We start from the raw sequence: 14,597 nt of genomic DNA, 5'->3' as shown, positions 1-14,597 counted from the left end.
ATGTTTTAAATATTACTGAAGCTGTATAGCAAGCCCAAGCCCTGTTCTCCCCATCTGTGAAATGGGAAAACAATAGATTCTACCTGATTCTGTTTTGAGCATCATTTTGGAAGGGGAATAAAGAGAGGTGTGAAAGGGCTCTGCAAACTTAAAATGAAACTTTAAAGTGAGGAATGGTAGTTATGATTAGGAGGAGGATTAACGCAGCATAAAAGAAAAGCCACACAGGCTGCTGGCCACAAAGGCTATAGCGGCAACAGGAAGGAGGTGGCTGGGCTTCCCCTTCCGTCTTGTTGGTTCCAGCCCAGAAACTCCACCCTGGCTGGAGAGAGAAGATTGAACCTTGTCGAAAGGCACGTCAACCATTCTCTCTTTTGTCAGACATTCAACGGTACTCTCTGCTTCCTATATGCATTTCTGTTTTTTCTCTCCCAACTCATTTTGCTTTGGTGTCTCTGCATCATTACTTACTAGCAAGTTACAAGCAACCTAATAGCTATTATTCATGGATGCCAGGCACTGTTCTAAGACTGCCTGTAATAACTAATTTCTCCTCCAAGTAACTCTAGGAGCTAGAGATAGTTGTTTTTTTGTTTGTTTGTTTTTTGGGTTTTTTTAGGCCACGCCATGCAGCCATGCAGCATGCAGTATCTTAGTTCCCTGACCAAGGATCGAACCTGTGCCCCCTGCTCTGGGAGCACAGAGTCTTAACCACTGGACCGCCAGGGAAGTCCCAGAGAGAGTTTTTTATTATCTCCATTTTACAGAGGAGGAAGCTGAGGCATGGAGCGGTTAAGTGATTTGCAGTCCTTAGCGGTGGATCTAAGATGCAAACTCCAGCAGTCTGGCTACAGGCTATTGATGCTTTTGGTCACTAGACTAGAATTCCTTTCAAACTTGATGATGAACAAGACAATTGTGGGGAACAGATTCCAGGAAGCCCACCATACAGCAGTCCTCTAAGATCTCAAGCTAGTACCCTGTGCAGAGGATTTACTGAGACTGGAAAGTGGGGCCCCTATCTGCCAGCTGAGCTCAGCCTTGAGACCCCTTTTGGGTTCACCAGCCCTGGGGGTGCAAGGAGGGAAGCCCAGGTAGCCTGACCTTACAGCCTGTCCTGCTCATTGTGAACCTAAACTGTCTTGAAAGGAGCACAAATTGGTAAAAGATTTTCAGAAACAAATGTTGAAGCAGGATGTTGGTATTCATGGAGACTCCCCATTCAGAATCAGTTTCCACCCATTGCTTCCGGCAATTGGTGACTATGACCGTAAACACATCAGTATCCAGAAGCAAGCTGCCAAAGACCCTCTGTTTCAGGAGGAACGCCTGGCCCTCACCGCTCAGGGAGGAGCTGAGATCATCTGATGCCAGGTGATGTTTGCTGCTCTGACAGTTCCTGGGATCCATTCCTCCAGGATTTTGGACAGCGTATGCTCTGAAGGTGGCCTTTCCTCCTCAGAACATGATGTAACTCTCCGATCCTAAGCCTCAAATGGTTTGCAGATTTTCTGGGGTGACTATTTCCTGTGTTCTGAGATCCCAGGTGGTGAGAGCATTCTGCCTGAGAACTGTGGACAGCATTTGCATGGAAAGCTGCTCGTATCAGTCAGGAGGTGCTTGGTGGCCCAAAATGATGTACACAAGAAAGGGGAGTTTGTTGGCTTGTGTAACTGAACATCTCTGGAAAGATTTCAGGTGAGGATGGATATAGTGACTCAAACAAGTCACAGAAAAAAACCCAGCTTTCTTTTTATCTCTCTTCTCTGCTTTCCATGATGTCAAGTTCATTCTAAGGCTGGTTCCTATCAAAGGAACAAGAGGACTACTGGAAGCCTCAGGGAGCCAAGCTTGCTTCCTTGTTCATTTCCAGCAGGAACAGCTGTCCCAAATTATTAAATGAAAGTCCTGGGCCTCTGATTGGATCATCTAAGGTCATATGCCCAACACTGAACCAACCACTGTGGCCACGGGCAATAAGCAGACCACGATCTTTTTAAAAATTGTTGCGTGTGTGTGTGTGTGTGTGCCCACTTGTGCACCCATGTGCATTTTAGTTGAAGTTCCCTTGCAGGTCCTGCTTCCAGGAGTGGCTGCAAACATGGGAAAAGGGGAGGGATCATCTCTTCAACTTTCCCTTTATACACAGGACTAAACAGACAAGCACAGCATCACTACTGTGGTTAGAGGTTTGCAGTATGGGAAGGGGGAGGAACAAGTGGGGAGTCGGGGGTGTCGCTGAAAAAATACAGACCCTCCCTGAACTGCAGTGCTGTGGAGGCACTTGGTTTGCTTCAACTCAAGAGGAATCAGAAGATCAAAAGTGGTTTAGGAAGGCCAGACCACCAGGGATGGAGGGAGGAGGAAGTTCCATGAGGTGCGGGGCTGTTTGCAGCTGAGTGAAGAGACTGCCCTCCCCCTGCTGGAATCCCCCAAATCCCTCGGGTCAGGAAGGCGGGTAGCCTGAAACCCCAGTGGGTAGGTCTGGGGCTGCCAGATGCTCCAGGCAGGGGGCCGGGGTTCTCACAAAGGCTGTCCTCCAGGGAGAAGCAGCACCATCCCGCCACCCCCAACCCCGCTGCTTCTCTGCCAGGGCACAGCGGTCCTTGACTTCCTCCTACCAGCGTGCTTGTATTCACGCTCGATACCCTGCAGCTCCTTCTCGATGGGGTCCTTGGAGCTGGCATAGATCATTCTGCTCTTAAGGAGTACAGACTCAGGGGTCCAGAAGATCACTACCAGGTCCTCCTTTCACTCTCCTCGGTCTCCTAGTTTACGTCATAGAGGGCATAGCGGCAGTCCTTCTCCGGTGGTGCCCTGACAAAGCTGGCAAGGGGTCATCGTCAGCCTGGCCCACATCACCTACCAGGATCCCCTGGCCCTCCTCCCAGAGGATCTTTCTGTCCTCACTCAGGCAGAAGAGCACCACCTTCTTGCAGTTCTTCACCTTAGCAGCTTGCGCACCTGCATGTCACTGAATCCCTGATGCCACCGTCAGAGACAGCCACGTGGGAGGTCATGTTTCCAGAAGTGAGAAGGACGTGGCAAGGTGAGCCAGAGAAGGTGAGAGCCCCTGCACTGCTGCAGGCATCCAACTCAGACCATGATTGCTTTCAATCAACCTACCCCTGCATCTAGGAAGCAAGCACCACGTCCCACCCCAGTACACTGTTCCTTTGATTTCTGACATGACTTTTTCTGAAGTCATTAAAAATACCAAATATGGTTCATGAGAGCGATAAAGTAAATGGCAACTGCATTCTTCTATTTGCTCAAGTCAGAACCTTGGAATCATTCTTGACTCCTTCATTTCCCTCACCCAGGCCCATTTCCAATCAAATATCAAACCCTATTAGCTCTACTACAAAATATATCTGGAATCTGACCCCTTCTCACTTTATCCACGGTGTCACCCCAGGCTAAGTTATCATCATCTTCCATCAAAATATTGCAATGGGCTCCTACTTGGTTTCCTCTTACTTGCCCCCGCCCCCATCACCTCATCCACAGAGAAGCCAGAGTAATCTTTTTAAAATAGTAAGTTGTATCATGTCACTCCTCAGCTCAAAATCCTCCAGTGGTTCCCATATCACTCCAAAGAAAAGTCAAAAGGCGTAACAATTGCCTAGGTGACCCTACATCTTCCAGCTTGTTACCTCTTCAATCTCATCTCCTACTAGTCTCCCTTCGCTCACTCTGCTTCAGCCAGACTGGCTTCTTGCTGCATCTTCAAAATAACAGGTATGCCCGTGCCTTAAGGCTTTTGTATGTGCTATTCCCAAAGCCTGCAACATCCCTCTTCCCAGTATCTTCTTAGTTCATTCCCTTTGTTCAAAAGCGATATTATCAGAAAGGTGCTATATGACCACCCTGTGTGAAAACATACCTAGTCTTTCTCTAAGCCACTGACCTTGCTTTATTTTTCATAGCACTTACCATTATCTAAAATATTTAAGCATATGTTTACATGTCATTTTTCTCCCCTCCTAGAATAAAAGTTCTATGATAGCAAGGTTATTCACCACGATAGCCCCAATATCTAGATCAGTGAAGGCATTCAATGAATAGTTATTGAAAATGAGTGAAAGATTTTGAACAAATAAGGCATAAAAGAGGAAACGGCTAACAACAGATGAAAAAATGTTCAACCTTTCCAATAAGCAAAGAAATTGGCCAATTTCTTGTTGGCCAAGATAATATTTTTGCCTATTAAATTGGCAAGAACAATCAAATAATAAATTCACTGCTGTTGATAAAGCAATGGAACTGGTATTTTCATGTATTATTAGCAACCAGCCTCACTGATTTATTTACAAGATATTTATTGGGTACCTACTATATACCAACCATTGTGCAATTTTCCAATATATACTCTAATCCATAATAAGGTTCAAAGTCTATGTATTGGTCAGGATAAACTAGGTTAGCTGTGGTAACAAAGTAACTCTGCAATCCTAGTAGATTACCATAACAAATTTGACATCTTGCTCATTCAACAAACCTACCCCAGATTGGGAGAGAGGTAGTATTTACATGTCACTTCCCTTCACATTTCATTGGCCAAAACTAGTCACACAGCCCTACTCAACAGCAAGAAGGCTAAGAAATGAAGTTTCCCACATGCCCAAAAGGAGAAGAGAAACAGATATTGGTAAATAGTATTAATATCTACCATAACCTTTGATCAAGAAATCTTACCACCTTACTGGAATAATCTAAAACAGTTAAAGAGCCACATTAAGAAAAAATGTTCATTGATGTCTTATTTATTATTTTGATAGATTGAAAGAATCTTAAATGTTGAATACTGAGGAAATAGATAATGGAACTATGGTTCATCCATATAATCAATTATTATGCAGTCATAAAAATGATAGTTAATGAAGAATATATATATATAATTATTATAAAATAGTAAGTAAAAATTAGGAAGTAAGTGAAATGGATAATGTGATTATACCACCATAAAAATATACCGAATAAAAAATATTCTAAACAAATACATTAAAATGTATTCATTTAACAAATACTCGTTCTACAAATACCTCCTAGATGTTAGGCTCTGTATATTCAGAGATTAAACATATGTACTGTTTGACCTGGAGATGCTACAGTCTTATAAGAATATTTAGGGTGGACTAAAAGAAACCCCTGTCTAAAATCAGAACAGTTATTCTAATAATTTTATGGTTACACCCAAGGATGAACTTTTATTCCATTTTGACTTGACATTTTACACACACACACACACGCACACACAAAATGAAATATTACTCAGACATAAAAAATCTTGCCATTTGCAATAACATGGATGTAACTAGAGGGTATTACGCTAAGTGAAATAAGGCAGCCAGAAAAAGACAAATAACATATGGTCTCACTTATAAGTGGAATCTAAAAAACAAAACAAAACAAAAACAGACTCATAGATACAGAGAAAATATTGGTGGTTGCCAGAGGGAAGGGGTGAGAGCTAAATAGGTAAAGGGGATTAAGAGGTACAAACCTCCAGTTATAAAATAACTAAGCCTTGAGAATGTAATATACAGCATAAGGAATATGGTCAATAATATTGTAACAGCTTTGTATGGGGTTACTAGACTTCATATGGTTACTAGACTTATCATGGAGAGCATTTCACAATGTATGCAAATATCTAATCACCAAGTAGTACACCTGAAACTAACATAATATTGTAGGTCAACTATATCTCAATATAAATAAATAAATAAATAAATAAGGTACAAATTAAGAGAAGGTAATCCATAAGAAAATATGTATTTTAACATTCAGGTACAACTACACTGGAAGTCAAAAACATCTCCATGAATTCCAAAAAACATTCACTATGAGATGGTACCACCCCACTGAAAACCACTGACCTTCACCGTCTGGTCTCTGACCTCAACACCAACTATCATGCACTTCACTCACTCTGCTCCAGCCATGCTTGTTCTCCCTACTGTTTCCAGACCGTGCAAGCCATGTTCCCATCTGGGGTCTTTGCCATTGCACTCTTTCTTCGTGGAGTGCTCACTCCCTCACTCCTTCAGGTCTTTGCTCAAGGGTCTCTCTCTCAGTGGAGACCATCCCTGACCACCCTCTTTCAAATACCAACCTCTCTCCCCACACAGCACTCCTGTCCACCCCCTCCCCGCCACTTAGTTTTCTCCATACCACTTATCATCTGACATACTAGGTATTTTACTTATATGATATTGTCTGTGTCTTCTCCATGAAGTCAGAGGTTTTTACTCTACTATATTCCCATTATATAAATGGGTATCTGAAACATCGTGGGTGTTTAATAAATATTTGCTGAATGCATGAAAACAATGAATGAGGGGTATACACTGAGCAATTGAATGGATTGCTACAGACTCTTAGCAATCACGGCACTGTTCCTGAATGAATCATTGCCTCCATGCCCCTGTACCTCACTCCTCCCCCAAACTTCTCTCCCACATGCTTTCCACTAGATACTTTCTCCATCCATCAGTTTAATGCTTGATCTGGCTTCCTTCAACCTTGGCATCATGTCTGGATTACGGATTTGTCTCACTCCTGGGTATGATCATATTGTGACAGCTTCCTGGCAACGCCCATCTTGTCCTCCTTTCACCTTCTGTCCTGTCTCCCTCCCCTCCACCTTCCCAAACACTCCATAGCTCTGTCCACAAATGTACTTCCCCTAATATGCCCATCCTTCCAGAGTAGGTTCAAATGCCTCCTTCTTCCTCAAGGAAGTTCCACCTTCCTTCCAACTTCCACCATTCAGAAGTTAGATTCATGCTCCAGAGATCTCATCATTATTTGTAACCCTTCTGCCCCCATTACAGCCTGTGCTGTGTAAAATCCTGGATTCACCTTATCCTTCCTGCCAGAGTTTAAATTAAGGGCAGGGAGTAAGTCTTACTTGCCTCTTGCTTCTCCCATGGAACATGGAAGACGGTCAATGAATATTCAGTGAGATAATTTATGTCAAGCCCTTATTACAGTTCCTGGCACAGGATGAATGTTCAGTCAATGCTGGCTGCTAATACTAGTTTGTACATGAGGAAGGCAGAGTTTGGTCCCACCCAGAGGAGAGGTACAATATTTGAGGTCCGCTAGGTGGGTTTTGAGAGGCTGTGATATGTCTGGGTCCTTATTTCTCACTCCTTGTGCCTCTTCCCACCTGTAGCAGGTACCCCAGCTTCCCTGGGCCACCCGAGTTTCCCGGCAGCTGTGGAAAGCTCCTGGGCCAGCTGACAGCTTCCCATCTCAAGTGCCTACGGATGTCTTCTTCTATGCCTGTCAACAGGAGCTTGCTAGGCTATTTGTAAACACAACCCATAGGTTGGGGAGAGGGTGCTTGATGCTCCTGGGGCCAACCATTAACCAACACAGATGGGGGTTGTTGGGGAGATGCCCCAGCCTCCTTGACTTCCAGAGGGACAGTTCTGAAGCATGTTCCACCTTGTTTCTCAGAAGGTCCCCACTGGGATTAAGTTGCCCCTGACAGTAACCTACTTTTGGGTTTTCTCTCTTCTCTGACCTACCTCCCCTACTTCCTTCAGTGTGCCTTCTGGATCACTCCCCCCAAAGCTACATATGCACTCAAGTCCTGCTATGGGGGAAACCACCACCACTCAACATTTCTGAAGGAATGGCTGCCCAACCCCTTAGTCTGACAAAGCCGGAAATGCCTCGCATCCTGACACTCCTTCCCTGTGGTCTATCAGCACCAGCTCCCTGGCACCAGACACATCAGTGGGCGGGGGGTGGGGGCAAGGAATCCTTGGGTTATCTGCAGAGATGAAAAGTGGAGGCAGGAGGTACATGTCAAGTTTACGCTAGGTTTGACTCTACCCTTATAGAAATTGCCCCCAGGAAATGGTTGCAGTGACCTACCATTAAAAAAATAAAATTAAAAAAACCCACAAAAAAACCACCTTACTCTCACTCTCAGATGTGATCAAGCACTTAGACCTCTGTAAGGACACATCTGTACATTATGGAGACCCTCATGCTATGAAGATACAAAGGACTCCCTGGTTTGTGGCTCAGTTTTCTTGGTGTTGTATGTGTTTGTCAAAGAGGCGGTCATGTGTTCACCAAAGCCCGGTCCTTCTCACTGAGCCCATGGCTAGATTATATCCCTCAGCCACCTCTGTGTTAGATGTGGACGTGACTGAGCTATGTCCAGTGGAATGTGAACAGAAGTGATGAGTGTCACTTCCAGGACTGGCCATTAAAACCCTCCCATCCGGGCTTCCCTGGTGGCGCAGTGGTTAAGAATCTGCCTGCTAATGCAGGGGACACGGGTTCGAGCCCTGGTCTGGGAGGATCCCACATGCCGCGGAGCAACTAGGCCCGTGAGCCACAACTACTGAGCCTGCGCGTCTGGAGCCTGTGCTCCGCAACAAGAGAGGCCGCGATAACGAGAGGCCCGCACACCGCGATGAAGAGTGGCCCCCGCTTGCCACAACTAGAGAAAGCCCTCGCACATAAATGAAGACCCAACACAGCCAAAAATAAATAAATAAATAAATTAATTAAAAAAAAAAAAAAACCCTCCCATCCTCTGTGTCTTTACTGATCTACTGACTGGAAGCAAAGGACTCCATGCCCCCAGGGCATGGCAGGACTCCAAGTGGCAGTAGCCTGAGAGCCTGAAGCACCATGTAGAGGATGCCTACACCGGCTTGACTGTGAGAAGAAAAAGCTTTCATTGGATTAAGCTACTGAAATTCCAGTGTTTGTTATAGCATCTAGTTACGCCAACCAATGCACAATTGGCAACTAGAAGTGGCATACTGCCATAACAAAAACCTAAAATAATATGGCATTGGCTTAGCAGTTCAGTGGTAATTGGTGAGGAAAGTGACATAAAATGCTGGAAAGAAGGAGACTTGTTTTTATAAAGTGGCAAAACATCTGGTAAAACTGTTGTCTTCAGTGGCAGACAGCATGCCTACTGAGCCTTTAGTTTCAGGGGAGGCGGTTAGGAAGAGTCAGAGTAATAGGGTGTGTCGACCCTTCCCAGGGCGGGGACTAGGGTGAGGTGAGTGAGGCACCTAGGGCCCAAGATTAAGGAGGCAGCTACTTGCACGACTCTGCTCTTAGCAAGGAATTACAGGAAAGAGGTGAGTTCAGGAAATATTGGCTGGTTTTCAAAAGAAGTAAAAGAGGCTTGAGAATCCAGAAACACAGGATCGCAAGGTTTATAAAAGCCTACTACTACTTCTGGATCCCACATGGTAAGATTATTTGAGAGGCAAAGGCCCTTTCTGATTCAGACCTACTAACAAAGATCTGAGTAAGAATGTGATTTTCCCATTTGCCTATTATTTCAGATGCTCTCAAGACAGGCACTCAAGAGAGAGGCATGCATGAGAAAGCAAATAAACAGATGAAACTTGAAAATTAGGTACAGGAAAAAACTTTGGGTATGAACCTCTGCTCATGGAATTGTTGAGAAGCAAAGATTAGAGCTTTCTAAGTTTTTAGGGAATTATATTGCCAAAGAAAAAATGAGCTTAGATTTAAAGGCCTTTGACAGTTAGAACCTGGAACCAAACCTTGAGTCTCCAAACTTGCTCAAGGAAGAAGTGGGCTTCAAAAGCTGTGCAGCCCTCTAAGAGGATGGGCTCCCCAGTGCCCCACAGGCTCCTAGGTGGCCGCGGAGGATAACAGTTAAGGAAGAGCCTTCCAGAGCACAGAGGTGGACCACAGAGAGCAAAGGACAGGAAACTCTTCCTGGAGGGACAAATCAGGGCGCAATAAGAAGGGTGCAGCCAAGGAACTTACTCCTACTCCTAGGACAGGGTCATCACATAATGTCGTCATATCAGGACTCCACCATCGCCAGGTATGTGTGCTGTGTGTCTCCATTCTTCCCTTTCCAAATGGGCATGTGAATCACTTTATCCCATCCTTGCCCAACACCTTATATTGGGTATGAATGGAGTAGAGATGGCAGCTTGTCCTTTCAATTCAGAGGTCAGTGGACAATGAGGTGAACACCCCAATCTTGATGGAAAAAGCCACATATCGCCCAGAAATCCTGGATTTTTAGCTGAATGTGATAACTGTAAAGGACATTGGGTTGTCTCCTTTGGGGAGGGGATGAGTGTTTCGTCTGTGTGGGAAGAAGGGTTAGGTGAGTCAGGTTATTTGGTAATCAAAGGGCAAACTGTGGCAGATAAACAGTTCACCAAAACTATTTCCTGTTTTACCTGGAAACACAGCCAGACCATATTTCTTAAACACTTGCAGTTAGATGAGGCCACGTGTCTGAATTCTGCCAGATGTCATAGCAGAAGATGTGCACTGCTTTCCGGTCTCACCAACGGAAAATGAAAAATCCTCCTTTTTTTGTTTTCCAGTTGCTGGCTGGAAGAGAAGGACTTTGGGGCTCTTAGGGTATCAGAAAGCTACAAGATGAAAGGAGTTTGGGTCCCTGAACCTCCTACCAAACACCTGCAGAGGAGTTACATGGGATGAGAAATAACCATCTCTTGGATTAAGCAAGTAAAATGTTAGGGTTTCTTTGTTACAGAAACTATCATTGTCCTCATACAACTTATCTTATAGATTTGTTATCAGGATTGAGTGAGTTAATATGAAAAATGGTGCCTGGTGCCAAACATATGAAAAAAGGTGCTATATAAGTCTTGGCTACTCTCATTCACTTGAGAACAGGCAAAAATTTGTCATAGACTATGGCTTGGCAAAGAGCAGCTGCAGCAATGGAAAGCAACATAATTCAGCATAGTATTCCAGCTTTAATTGGAAAGTCTTGGAGTCTATAAGAGCCAGACCCTAATCTGGGGGCACATTCGGGTATTTATAATACCTAGTCTAATCCATCTCCTGAGCCAACCCTAATTTCCACTCCTGTAGTGCCACGTAAGTTTGAAAGCCAAAAAACTATTTACTTTAGAATCCCTCAAACAAACCCAGGACAATGTGTGTTATGCAAATATCCAGGTAAGTTAAAGCACTTAACTTCACAGAACTAAAAGAAAGGTGAACACTTTCGATACTGCCTGCCACTGCAGCAGAAAATGGAAATCCATTTCTACCCGTAGCTGCCGAACTTGCTGAGTTTGGTCCCTTACCAATCTAAGAAAAAAGGTAAGGCATGCCATAATTTCTTTGAACACATTCTAAAAGGAAAGTCAATTACTGACACATTTTGCTTACATTCTGAAACAAGTTTTTAAGGTAAAACTTGCTATTTCATATCAGAATTTGTAGCTTTGTGATATTTTGAGAAGTTTCATTTCATTCAGTTTGACAGATACTTACTTATTTTTTTTTTTTTTTTTTTTTTTAATTTTATTTATTTATTTATTTATGGCTGTGTTGGGTCCTCGTTTCTGTGTGAGGGCTTTCTCTAGTTGTGGCAAGTGGGGGCCACTCTTCATCGCGGTGCACGGGCCTCTCACCACCGCAGCCTCACTTGTTGCGGAGCACAGGCTCCAGACGTGCAGGCTCAGTAACTGTGGCTTACGGGCCCAGCTGCTCTGCGGCATGTGGGATCTTCCCAGACCAGGGCTCGAACCCGTGTCCCCTGCATTGGCAGGCAGACTCTCAACCACTGCGCCACCAGGGAAGCCCCAGATACTTACTTATTAAGGGCCTAGTATGTACATGGCTGTTCTTATGCATTTCTGCAAAATGCTGTGATAATTACAGAATATATTGTTTTTAATATACAATATGCTTACAAGTGCTATAAGGAATGTTGTACCATGTGAATAAGCAGAAACGGAACCATTACAGAAGGAAGAAACTACTGACATAAGAAACAAGAACAATGTTGAAGTCCTGTGGTCTTATCAACCAATGACAGCTATTTGTGGATCTAAAATTATTTGAATAATCAGACCCCAAGGTATTGACTTAAAGACTCCAGTTCTATGAAAGGACAAGATTACTGTCAGCATTCAAGGCCTTCTGTAGATCTTTGGACAACCTCTCCCAATTCACCCAGCCATCAGCTCTGTTCTGGTTTATTTACTGCCCTTTCCAGTTAGGATTTCAAGGTCAGAGATGAGGACCACTTCAAAACATCATGACCCCTCGACTTCCTACCACACTCCCCTTCCCAATTCAAGTAACAGTCAAAGTCATTCATTGTCCTCTTCTCCTGTTTAGGTTTCAGAAATATAAATGACCTAGACCTTTGCAACGTAAGTGAATGACAAAAGATTACTAGCCTTACTAAAGAATTCCTACTAATCAATAAGAAAATGAAAATATTCCTAAAATATGTAAAAGACACAAACAGCAAACTCACAAAACAACACAATTAGTGAATAAACATTTGAAAAAACTTGACTTTACTGGTAATCATATTAATATAAGCTAAAATAACAGATATGATCTTTCTCTTCTCAAAAAGAAAAAATTTAGAAGAGGAAAATATATAGTACTATGAGGGAGTTCAGAAATGGGCACTTTTATAGATTGCGGAAGAAATATAAATTAGCACAAAATTTTTAGAGGTCAATGTGGCTATATAAAGCAAATGAATTTAAATAGCACATGTCTATGACATAACTTTTCTTCACCTAAGAATTTTTTTCTAGGAAACGGTCATGGCTATGAGAAAACTTTAGTTAGAAAGAGGATTATTGCAGAGTTGTTTATCTTTGTTAAAAGTTGGAAATATAGGTACACCTCAGAGACATTGCAGGTTCGGTTCCAGACCACCACAGCAAAGCAAATATAGCAATAAAGTGAGTCACATGAATTTTTTGGTTTCTCAGTGCATATAAAAGTTATGTTTACACTATGTTGTAGTCTATTATGTATGCAACAGCACTGTCTTAAAAAAATGTACATACCTTAATTGAAAGATACTTTATTGCTAAAAAATTCTAACCATCATCTGAGCCTTTAGCGAGTTATAATCTTCTTGCAATAGTAATATCAAAGATCACGGATCACAGATCACCATAACAAATACAATAATGAAAAAGTTTGAAATACTGTGAGAATTACCAAAATGTGACACAGAGACAAGACATGAGCAAATGACATTGATAATGACATGGAAAAATGACATTGATAAACTTGTTTGATGCAGGGTCGCCAAAAACTTTTAATTTGTAAAAATAAAAAAAGAAGTATCTGTGAAGCTCAATAAAGCAAAGCACAATAAAACAAGGTATCCCTCTAAATTAAATGTCCAACAAGATCAAATAAATAAATGAAGCTATGTCATTTTACAGACTACCATGCAACCACTCAGAATAATGTTGTAGTAGAATATGCAGTGACCAGAAAGATGTTCATGGTACATTACTAAGAGAGGGAGAAAGCAGAGTAAAAGAGATGCACATAAGTATCTGATTTGTATGTGTGATTGTGTGTGTGTTTCTAGCTATGTTTTGGGGAAGGATGTTCCCCAAAAGTTAACTGGTTATCCTTGGGTATTAGGATAGGCTCATTGATATTACCTTATTTAATTCTCACTACAACCCTATGAGTTAGGTTCTATGTTCTCCTCTTTTGCTGTTAAGGAAACCAAAGAGAGGTTTAGAAACTTCCCCAAGATCACACAGCATGTAAGAGGCAGAGCTAAGCTCAGATTGTTTGACCCTAAAACCTGCATTATTGTTGTATGAAGGAAGATGCAGTGAGTTATCTGTGATACTAAACTTATTCAATATAAATAATAAGTACTATACTATTTGAGATCAGCTCCTTCCTGCCTTTTTGAGATTAAAATAACCATTCTTTAATGAAAAGATAGAGATTATAAATAGTAACTTTCATTTTTTAATATCTTTAGTTAGGACAATTAAAAGTTGATAACCTGATGTCAATTCTTTCCCTTCTATTTTTAATTGCACTGGTACTGAAATTCAAAAGTTAGGGAGCCATGGATGAGTACAGGGGGTCAGTATCTGTGAACCTCATGAAACTAAATGTAAAATGATGGTTATATAGCTACATGCTTTTTTCTGGGGAGAGTCTCCATAGCTTCCTGGCTGATTCTCAGATGCACCCAGATTGAATAGATTAAGAGCCTCTATTTGATTTTTTCACCTTTCATAATCCAACACACACTTCCACCAGGCCATGGCATCTCATCCCCCTCCCTTTTCTGAGACCATCCTTCATGAATTATCTTCTCTCTTTCCTCTCCCTCCCCTTTATACTTTCCATCTCTTTCTTTCTTCTGGTGCCTTCTCATTATCCTACAACTATTCTCTAGTCTCCCTAATTCTTAAAAAAATCTCCCTGAGATCCTACCTCTCCCTTAAAGTATCCTCCATCTCTTCATACAACAAGAACATACTAAGTATCTACGCAGTATTCAACCCCTGGAAACATAATCATGAACAAGACAGACAAGGTCTCTGTCCGTATAGAAAATCATCTTTAGAAGAAGATATAAAAGAATTACCTTATCAGTTAAGAATATTTTGAGCTATAAGAATTGGAAACCCCACTACGTATGGCTTAAACTCTTCTCACATGACAGGAAGTCCAAAGATAGGCAGTTGTTGGCATCAGTTGCCACCAAGGACCCAAGCTCTTTCTATTTTTCTGCTCTGGCATCTTTAGCATGTTGACTTTTTTTTTTTTTTTTTTTT

At 42.4% G+C, this 14,597-nt stretch overlaps 1 pseudogene; it reads right to left on the bottom strand.

Annotated features, from left to right (window-relative positions):
- Positions 1 to 2,446: 2,446 nt before the first annotated feature.
- Positions 2,447 to 3,020, bottom strand: LOC118902804 (annotated as a pseudogene).
- Positions 3,021 to 14,597: the final 11,577 nt, after the last annotated feature.

The sequence above is a fragment of the Balaenoptera musculus genome, chromosome 10 (assembly GCF_009873245.2).
Source record: "Balaenoptera musculus isolate JJ_BM4_2016_0621 chromosome 10, mBalMus1.pri.v3, whole genome shotgun sequence".
Classification (NCBI taxonomy): Eukaryota; Metazoa; Chordata; class Mammalia; order Artiodactyla; family Balaenopteridae; genus Balaenoptera; species Balaenoptera musculus.
The sequence above is the reverse complement of the archived record's forward strand: the minus strand, read 5'-3'. Positions and strand labels throughout refer to the sequence as shown.